Here is a 10490-nt window from a genome sequence, read left to right as displayed (position 1 = left end):
GCAACAACAGCTGTACTCCTGCTGGAGAGCAATCTGCAGCCTCATGTGTTATGTTGCAGCATCACATTACCTAGTAAATAATCATCTTCAAACTCCACTCTTTCTAGGCGTTGGTGTATTCCACTGTGCCTGAAGATGTATGCATCATGGGCACTCCCTGGGCATTTGGCCACTGTGGTGGTCATTATGAAAATGGCGGGAAAGACCGCACCGCCAGCGGTGGCGGTAACTGCCGCCAACAGGCTGGCGGTCCAGATTGCCAAATAATGAAGCACATGAAAAACAGCCAGCATGAAAACCACTTACCGCCAGCAGAGGAGTGCCGATATTGACGGAAGAGTCCTCCCACAGGCCAACGGAAAGGCCCCACCCACCCAACAAATAATGAAGCACAAGACCGCTGTCAGTTCCGGGGTGGGAACCACCGCCACGCAAAGCCTGGCGGAAACGAACCAAATAAAAGGAAACACTCACCGGAGGCACACACAACACGCCGAAGCAGACATGAAGAGAGAGTTGGAAACATGCCAGTACTGCTTCTTGCCATATGCCTCCACGGCTGTGACCGCCGATGAAGATGACAACGGTAATCACTGCAACTTAACAAACAAGGTAAGAAAGGACACAGTTACACAGCCAACCACCCCACCCACCATGCAACGCACCCAAACCCCTCAGACCATCACAAGCCATACACACCAGAACAAGACGTACTTACCCGACACAAGGCCAATACAACCTGCCCAAAGTACACACATGTGCACACCACACCCCGACAATGAAACGATGAACCACGTCTCCAGAGTGTGCCAACAGCAACACTGGGCACCCAAACTTTAATAAAATTTGAAAATTCCATGTCCAAATAAGGCCATTGGCCAGTCCAACTGTAAAAGGCTGAAGGGCCCAAATGGGCCGAACTTGACTCCCACAGGTGAGCATGGTCCTCCACCATAAAGGGACATCAATGGGGCAGCCAGACACCTCAGGGAACAGGAGGTGGCGCGGGTGGGGACTTATGTCTGGGGGGGCATGGGCTTAAGTTTGGGAGGTGGAGGGGGTTTGGGTTAGCCCTTGGAAGGTGGAGGAGTGGGCTTGGACCGAGGGTGGCAGATGGACCTGAGCCAACACGTGGCTTCTTGCTCACTGGGGAAGGGGCATGGGAATGGGAAGGGCGGACTGGGGTGGACGTCGACGTGGAAGGAGTGGACAGGGCAAGGAGGTGGGCACGTCTAGGGATGAGATGGGGTGGGCCAGTGGGTTTGAAAAGGTCAACACAGGACAGGAAAAGTTTTTACGGGCAGTTGGGGTGGACATGGAGGAAGGTGTGGGAGTGGAGGTAGAGGGAGTGCTTGTAACTGGTGTAGGTATGCTGGACGTGGATGCAGGTGCCTGTACAGACTGCTGTGGTGTGGTGGATGTGTGTTGGGTGGGTGTCTGGGAACGTTTTAGTGTTTTGGGAGGAGGGGGGACACAGTGGGACAAGACAGGCTGCCAGTGTACATGGATGTTGTCTGGGTGTCTGCAGGTCTGGTGAGTGTGCTGCATGTGTCAGTCAATGTCGATGTGGTGAGTGCATGTGTGGTGTCTGGGGTGCATGACTGGATGTCTGATGTTGTGGTGACTGCAAGAATGGGGCCAGCAACAGTGAATGAGGGACAAGGAGGCAGGAGAGGTGGTCACACTGGGGGAAGTGGATATGTGCTTTTGTATTGGCTGTGTGTATGCCTGTGGTGGGAAATGTGGTGCTTGTGTTTCTGTGTATGCTTTTTGTGTGTTGAGGTATGTGCATGGCTGTCTGAACGTGTGCTTGGGATGGGTGAAGGGAGTGGGGTGCTGGAAGGGACAGAGGTGGTTGGAGGGGGGACGGAAAGACCAGGGACACTGGCTGCCATCAAAGAGTGGGCCAGAGCCTGAAAAGATCTCTGTAGACCAGACATGGCACTGTGAATGTCCTCCAGGTATGCATTGCATTGCTGCATCTGGGATGTTAGCCCCTGGATGGCATTCACAATGGTTGTCTGCCCTACAGAGATGGTCCTCAGGAGGTCAATAGCCTCCTCTGTGAGGGCAGCAGGGCTGACTGGGGCAGGAGATGACGTGCCTAGGGCGAAGGAGACGCCCACCCTTCTGGGTGAGCGGGCACAGGCAACTGGGTGGGGAGCAACTAGGAGGGAGGTGATGGTATAGGGGTGGCGGAAGAGGACACTGAATGGATGGGCCCACTAGGGTCTGCCACCACGAGGGAGCTCCCATCAGAGGAGGCATCAGAGTCACTACGGCCAGTGGTAGTAGCCTCCCCAGTGGTACTCCCCTCGCCCTCCAACCAACTGGTCCCCTTGGCGTCGGTAGACTCTGCCTCCTTGGAACCATGGGCCGCTGCATCCCCACTAGCCGGTGCCACTGCTCCCTCACCAGATGATGCTGATGTACACAGACAACACAAGAGTACAGGGGTGGGGAGACAAAACATGAAAGATATCTGTAAATACCTGAATGGATGTACAAATTAGGTGCACTCCCACTCCCACTTAGCTCACACACCAACACGCCGCACCTACAATTATAGTCATGTCTATGCCCCTGACTAGTGGCCACAACCCTAGCATACAACTGATGCAGGAAGGAATTACAATGAGGCCCATGGTCATACTAGGAGGGTGATAGAGCGCACTATAAGTCTCCTGAAGGCTAGATTCCGTTGCCTCCATCCCTCTAGGGTTTCTCTGTGCTATGGCCCTGGGAAGGTGTGTATAAAAGTGGTGGTTTGCTGCATGCTGCACAACGTGGCTGTGAGGAAAGCTATCTACCTCCTGGAGGAGGGGGGTGCTTTATATCCAGACCTTCTTCCTCTGAGAGGGGATGAGAGTGATGGTGAGGATGAAGAGGGGGAAGATGTCCACTCCAGGAACCAGCTGATCCAACTATACTTCGAGTGACTATGAGGTACTGTTCACTGATGATGTTGTCTGAAATGCATAATGTCTGTCTGACTTATTCACTATGGGGATGTGGGGTCTGTAGTCATTGACACTGTTATCTGAATATTAGGGTGGCATGTGCCATGGAGACAAATATGCTGTACATTTCTGCTTACTCCACACAATGTTGTGCGTGTGGTGCCATTCCTGCAATGAAGGTCTAATTATGGAATTAGTGTACATGTGTTTTATTTTCTTGTCCTTAATGCATTGGTGTGCTTTACAGAGATAGGGAGTGGGCTAATGGTGGATATCCATAACAGGTACATGGGCTGAGCGAATGGTGGCAGTGGGTATAGGTCCATCTGTCCCTTGCAAGTTGTTATGTTGCTATTGGCGAGTTAGGATGGTGGCACAGTGGCACACTTGGGAGAAACTCCACATCAGAGTCACTTCCTAGTGGGGGCCTTGGTCTTGGCAGGTATTCCTGTGCCATATCTGGGTCTGAGGGACTGTTTCAGTGTCTGGTGCTGGGCTGCACGGGTAGGGGTGCTGCTCCCCTGTGTGTCCCTTGCCAGTGCCACCAGTCCAGTTGCTGCTGCTGATGTTGATTGCTGGTCTGTGTCCTGGGCAGGGGTAGGGGCTTCCTGGTTTGTGGGGGTCTCAGGATGTGTTAGGTTGTGGCATTGCAGCACCCCTGCTATAGTAGCCGTGGTGGCATTCAATTGTTTCCACTGCTCCATGGTCTCTTGATGTTGGGCTATCTGCAATCTTTGACTCTGTTCCAGGATGGGCCATATCCTGTCGTGGGTATGGTGGTATGCTCCCAGGACCTCAGAGATCACCTCCTGGGCTGCAGCATCCATCCTTTGGCCTCCCCCCTGGGCCACTTATACCCTCCCACTGGGCCTAGCCTCCTGGGCCTGTGTCCCCTGCACAGGTCTGGCAGTACCACTTGTACTGGGGCCATCGTCATCCTGCCTGTTAATAGGTGGAGACTCTGGCCTCTGTACTTGTGGTCCACCAGTCTGTGGCCTGGAAACACTGGTGTGGGGTCGTATGGCCAGAGCTGATGTTGGTGGCTGGGTGGAAGGGGTGTCAGTGGTATCCTGGGTGGGGCTGCTGGAGGGTGACAGTCCAGGACTGCGTGATGGGCCAGGGTATTCCTCACTGTCCATACATCCCTCTCCAGTGTCCTGAGTGGGGCCTCTGTCTCCATGTGGGGTGCTGGCACTCCTTGGCCTTTCCGTCTGTGTAGTGTCTGTGGGGGGAATGGACATATATGTTACATGTACTAAACCGAATCAGGATGCACAGCTCTTCCCTATTTTGTGCAGTTTATTCCCCTGTTGGGCCATGCAGGGACCTAATGTGGGGTTGCAATTGCATTTTGCATGGGATGTGGTGGTGCGTTTTGGGTGGTGTAGTGCCATTGTGATTCCTTGCAGGGGTAGGTGGCTGTGCACAGGGGGTGGGATGTGGGCCTATTAGTGGGTTTGTGGGCATGCAGGGTGACTGGATGTAGTGTTTGTGGCCTGGGTGGGGTAGTGGTCCTGGTGGTAGTTGGAGGGGTGGGGTGGTGCATGCATTACAGGTGTGGTGGATATTGGGTAATTGATTGTAGATGACTTACCCAAGTCCATTCCTCCAGTGAGTCCAGTGAGGCCCTCAGGGTGCAGGATGGCCAGTACCTTTTCTTCCCAGTGGGTGTGGTCGGGTGTGTAGGTGGGGGTCCTCCCCCAGTCTTCTGGACCGCAATGTTATCCCTTGATGCCATCCACCTCACCTTCCCGTGCAGGTTGTTCCATCTCTTGCGGATGCCGTCCCTCGTGCGTGGATGGTTTCCTACTGCGTTTACCTTGTTGACAATCGGCTGCCATAACTCCATCTTCCTGGCGATGGGTGTGTGCTGGCCCTGTGCCCCAAAGATTTGTAGCTCCACCTTGATTATTTTGTCCACCATTGTTCTTAGCTCCCTATCTGTGAAGCGTGGGTGCTTAAAGGGTTCCATGGTGTGTGTTGTGGGTGGTGTGTTGTGTGGATATTGGTGAGGGTGATGTTGTGTGGTTGGGTGTGTGACTTGTGTGATGTTGCATTCTGTGTCTGTGTATTGTGTTGCAGTCTCAGTTGTCCTATTGGCAATGAAAATGATTGTGGGGTGTGTATGTGAGTGTTTTATAGTGTTGTAGATGTGTGTCAGGTGTGTGGGTTTCAAACTTGCTAATGTGTGCATTTCTTGATGTTGGGTCCCATTGCTGGCTGTGGCAGTCCGTATCGCCAATTTTCGTTCGACATCCACTATCCGCCGTGGTGATTTGTGCATCTTTATTTGGAGGGCGGGGAATTTGTGTGCTTGGCGGTGGCGGGGTGGGGTGTGCAGCCTTTCCGCCATCAAGGGCCCTGGCGGTGGCTGGTGGTAGCAGAATGTTTGGGGGTTTCTGTGTTTGGCATCATTACAAGGCGGGTTTCTGTTCACCGCCAATGGCGGTTTTCTGTTCACCGTCACCACGGCAGGTGACGGTGTTTAACCACTATGTTCGTAATGACCACCTGTGTCTGTGATTATATTTTGGGCATCACATACAACTTGGATGTTGAGGGAATGTGTATTTTTCCTATTTCAAAACAGGTATTCTATATGGGCTGGAGGACAAATCGGAACATATGTTCCATCAGTACACCTTAGGACATGGGGGAATTTGACCACCCTGTAAAAGTTTATCTTTGTAATTTGTGTTTCCTCTGAATTCCAGGTTAGGTATATGTACCTGTTGATGTTTAGGGTCTTATCATCAAGGAGCGTCCTCAAAAAATGTGACAGTGCAACAAAATTTTGAAATCTGAAATTAGGATGTTTACTTCCACAATGAAGTATTTATGTAGCCTTCCTTTGTAAGGTTTAGGAGATTAATTATTGGAACAGGAAGAAAGTTGGTGACAGATTTCTTATGTAAAACTAATTTGTTTGTGGGTCTCTGTGCGTGGACTTTCACTGGCTACAAAATAGTATTTTATTATGAGTAAAACATAAGAGAATTATATGGAAAATTTTAAAAATACATATCTCCTTTCTACTGAAAAGTATCTGTGAGTGACTACATTTCAAGTTAATTGAACGGAAGAGTTTAAAATATGTAACATTTGTGGTCAAACATGGAAATTTAATAATGCTGCAAGACACTTTACTGATTAGGTGGGTCACAAACCATAAGCGCAATGTTGGAAATTGAGCTCAGTTTGTATAAAAAGAATCCTAGTGTGTAAGTCAAAACAACATGCTTTATCCTTCCATGTTATTTCTGTAGTATACTGCACCTGTTGCAGTGATCCTTTCTAACACCTTAAAATGCATTTTAGCTCATGTTGTGTTAATGTTAGTTTCACAGTAAAGTGCTGGACACATAAAAGGCTGAATGAATATACACAATAAATATTATGCTTTCTATTGTTAAATATTAAGGACGTTTCAGGTATGACAACATAGCGATACATGATTATCATTTTAAATCCTACCACTTTCCCACTGTAACATGATATAATAGCCAAGGAAAACACTGCTTAAACAGTGTAAACAGAGATTGGATAACAAAAATAGTTTCATGTTGAATATGACAAAAATCACCAGAAATTCACTGATAGAAATAAAGGTTATGGTGAAATTCTGATTAGCTGCTTTTGGCTCACCATCACTGTGCACAGACTTTACTTATGCACAATAGGGACTGGCTCCAGACCCTGAACTAAATTTGTTGTGAACGGCTTACCCCTACAGCCGATGTTCTTCGGGCATGTAAATCAGGGGTTGACTGCAGGGCAAGGCCTATGCCAAGGTCCTGAACCCTACCAGCACTAGGAGATGTCCAGTGGGACCTTGTTACCAAATCACTGGAGGCTGACCCCCGCAGCATACAGCCTGCGGCCATACACAGCAGAGGTGGGCTGCAAGGATCAGAATTCAGCTAGATCCTGTGAACAAAGCACGAGACAATCACTTTATCTGGCTTTTTATGTTTCTAAGAATTTTATTTCGGAGCCAGTTTTTGTTAAACTTTTATGGTGAACCTTGTTTAAACTATTTTTTTGAACCTTACTTTAGGAACTCTTTAATTTTTAACTTTGAAAAAAACTCCTTATGAAAATTTCTTCACGTTTTGATTCATTGGCCAGGAGATTCATTTACTTTCACTTCACCTGAACAAATGACCTTGTTCCATTGATTGCGGTTTGTAGAAAAAACACTGCAATCTTCCTTCTTCCTCATCTGCTTGCTGGAAGACTTCTGGTTGCAAGGTTTCTGTGAAAAAGCAGACTGGGCCTAGTAGGTGTAGTTTATTAAAACACCGAGATACAAACAACCGTCCCAGCCATGACAACTGCTGGAAGATAACTCACTTATGAGAGTTTGACATACCCAACTTTCTCTAACTGGAGTTCTACCTGAAAGTTCTACATTCTATTTTCACATTGGCATGGTAACATCATCATAACAAGTTACCACACATCTTTCCCCCAACAGAAAACAATAGACCACATAACAGAATACTATGTAACATGACAAAACACGTTAGTAGGAGAAAGAAGCATACACATATATATATATATATATATCTTAGAAAACATATACAGAATAACAAAACACTATAATCCAGATAAAGAAATTTGCAGAAGCATGAGAGTGTCAGTGCACATCAAGGACCAGGTACTTCAAACAAAATCTCTTAAATATTTGGAACGTGTAATCACCCGGCCACTTCTACTTGAACCAGAGAGATCAAGTTACCTATTCTCAGTACCGCATAAATCCTTGGTACCTGAATTCTCTGCACCAGATGGTACAATCACAACCCTGTTCCAGTTCCATATTGGATTATAGCTCAATTTGATAGCATTTCAGAACAATTTAAACACTTTAAGCGGAGAGGAGAATTTAGAGGAACTCACCCTCTGGGGATGTTTCACTCTTGCCAGTTCCCACACCTCAACTTTAGTTGAAGAAGCAGCATGTTTCAAATCAAAATTGAGTTTCCTTCTCATAATATTCTTATTTCGAGTCACCATCCATTTGTCTGAGACTGGAATCTTGCCAACATCCTTACTCCTCTTCCATCCCAGACTCATCAGGGTGATAGGTTTGTGTCCCTTAAACAATTCAAAAGGCATTTTACAAGTGATGGAATGGGGAGTAAGACTGAACAGTTTCACTCTTTCTACAATCTCTGACTTCCAGTCTCTATTTTGAGTTTTTGCCATCTGTATAAATTCTTTCAACACCCTGTTGAAACTCTCTACCATCCCATATAACATGTAATGGTAGAGAGAACACTTTTTATGCCTGATACATGTTCAGACAAAGATTCCTCCATCTCCTTTTAGACCAACTGCACATCATTTTCAGTTCTGGTAATCCTCTCTACAGAACACAAAACTGCGAAACTCAATAAAGTTTCTTGTCTCGATGTTTTTCATGATTGTAGGAAGTTGGCTCTGTATGTACTATTTCAAAGTAAGAAATAGTATGCACAGAGTCCAAGGGTTCCCCTTAGAGGTAAGATAGTGGCAAAAAGAGATGATACTAATGCTCTATTTTGTGGTAGTGTGGTCGAGCAGTAGGCTTATCAAAGGAGTAGTGTTAAGCATTTGTTGTACACACACCAGCAATAAATGAGGAACACACACTCAGAGACAATTCCAGGCCAATATGTTTTTGTATAGAAAAATATATTTTCTTAGTTTATTTTAAGAACCACAGGTTCAAGACTTACATGTAATACTTCAAATGAAAGGTATTGCAGGTAGGTACTTTAGGAACTTTGAATTGGCAAAATAGCATATACACTTTTCACATAAATCACATATAGCTATTTTAAAACTAGACACAGTGCAATTTTCAACAGTTCCTGGGGGGAGTAAGAGTTTGTTAGTTTTTGCAGGTAAGTAAACCACCTACGGGGTTCAAGTTTGGGTCCAAGGTAGCCCACCGTTGGGGGTTCAGAGCAACCCCAAAGTTACCACACCAGCAGCTCAGGGCCGGTCAGTTGCAGAGGTCAAAGTGGTGCCCAAAACGCATAGGCTTCAATGGAGAAGGGGGTGCCCCGGTTCCAGTCTGCCAGCAGGTAAGTACCCGCGTCTTCGGAGGGCAGACCAGGGGTTTTTTGTAGGGCATCGGGGGGGGACAAGTCCACACAGAAAGTACACCCTCAGCAGCGCGGGGGCGGCCGGGTGCAGTGTGCAAACAAGCGTCGGGTTTGTAATTGAAATCAATGGGAGACCAAGGGGTCTCTTCAGCGATGCAGGCAGGCAAGGGGGGTGCTCCTCGGGTTAGCCACCACCTGGGCAAGGGAGAGGGCCTCCTGGGGGTCACTCCTGCACTGGAGTTCGGATCCTTCAGGTCCTGGGGCTGCGGGTGCAGAGTCTTTACCAGGCGTCGGGATCTGAGGAGCAGGCAGTCGCGGTCAGGGGGAGCCTCGGGATTCCCTCTGCAGGCGTCGCTGTGGGTGCTCAGGGGGGCAACTCTGGCTACTCACGGTCTCGCAGTCGCCGGGGAGTCCTCCCTGAAGTGATTGTTCTCCACAAGTCGAGCAGGGGGCGTCGGGTGCAGAGTAGCAAGTCTCACGCTTCCGGCGGGAAATGCAAGTTGTTTCAAAGTTGCTTCTTTGTTGCAAAGTTGCAGTCTTTGGTGAACAGGGCCGCTGTCCTCAGGAGTTCTTGGTCCTTCTAGATGCAGGGCAGTCCTCTGAGGCTTCAGAGGTCGCTGGTCCCTGGGGAGAGCGTCGCTGGAGCAGTGTCTTTAGAAGTGGGGAGACAGGCCGGTAGAGCTGGGGCCAAAGCAGTTGGTGTCTCCGTCTTCTCTGCAGGGTTTTTCAGCTTAGCAGTCCTCTTTTTCTTAGGTTGCAGGAATCTGAGTTCCTAGGTTCTGGGGAGCCCTTAAATACTAAATTTAAGGGCGTGTTTAGGTCTGGGGGGTTAGTAGCCAATGGCTACTAGCCCTGAGGGTGGGTACACCCTCTTTGTGCCTCCTCCCAAGGGGAGGGGGGCACATTCCTATCCCTATTGGGGGAATCCTCCATCTGCAAGATGGAGGATTTCTAAAAGTCAGAGTCACCTCAGCTCAGGACACCTTAGGGGCTGTCCTGACTGGCCAGTGACTCCTCCTTGTTTTTCTCATTATCTCCTCCGGCCTTGCCGCCAAAAGTGGGGCCGTGGCCGGAGGGGGCGGGCAACTCCACTAGCTGGAGTGCCCTGTGGTGCTGTAACAAAGGGGGTGAGCCTTTGAGGCTCACCGCCAGGTGTTACTGTTCCTGCAGGGGGAGGTGTGAAGCACCTCCACCCAGTACAGGCTTTGTTACTAGCCACAGAGTGACAAAGGCACTCTCCCCATGTGGCCAGCAACATGTCTTTAGTGTGGCAGGCTGCTAAAACCAGTCAGCCTACACGGATAGTCGGTTAAGGTTTCAGGGGGCACCTCTAAGGTGCCCTCTGGGGTGTATGTTACAATAAAATGTACGCTGGCATCAGTGTGCATTTATTGTGCTGAGAAGTTTGATACCAAACTTCACAGTTTTCAGTGTA

The sequence above is a fragment of the Pleurodeles waltl genome, chromosome 8, assembly GCF_031143425.1.
Source record: "Pleurodeles waltl isolate 20211129_DDA chromosome 8, aPleWal1.hap1.20221129, whole genome shotgun sequence".
In the NCBI taxonomy this organism is placed as follows: Eukaryota; Metazoa; Chordata; class Amphibia; order Caudata; family Salamandridae; genus Pleurodeles; species Pleurodeles waltl.
Note: the sequence above shows the minus strand (reverse complement) of the source record.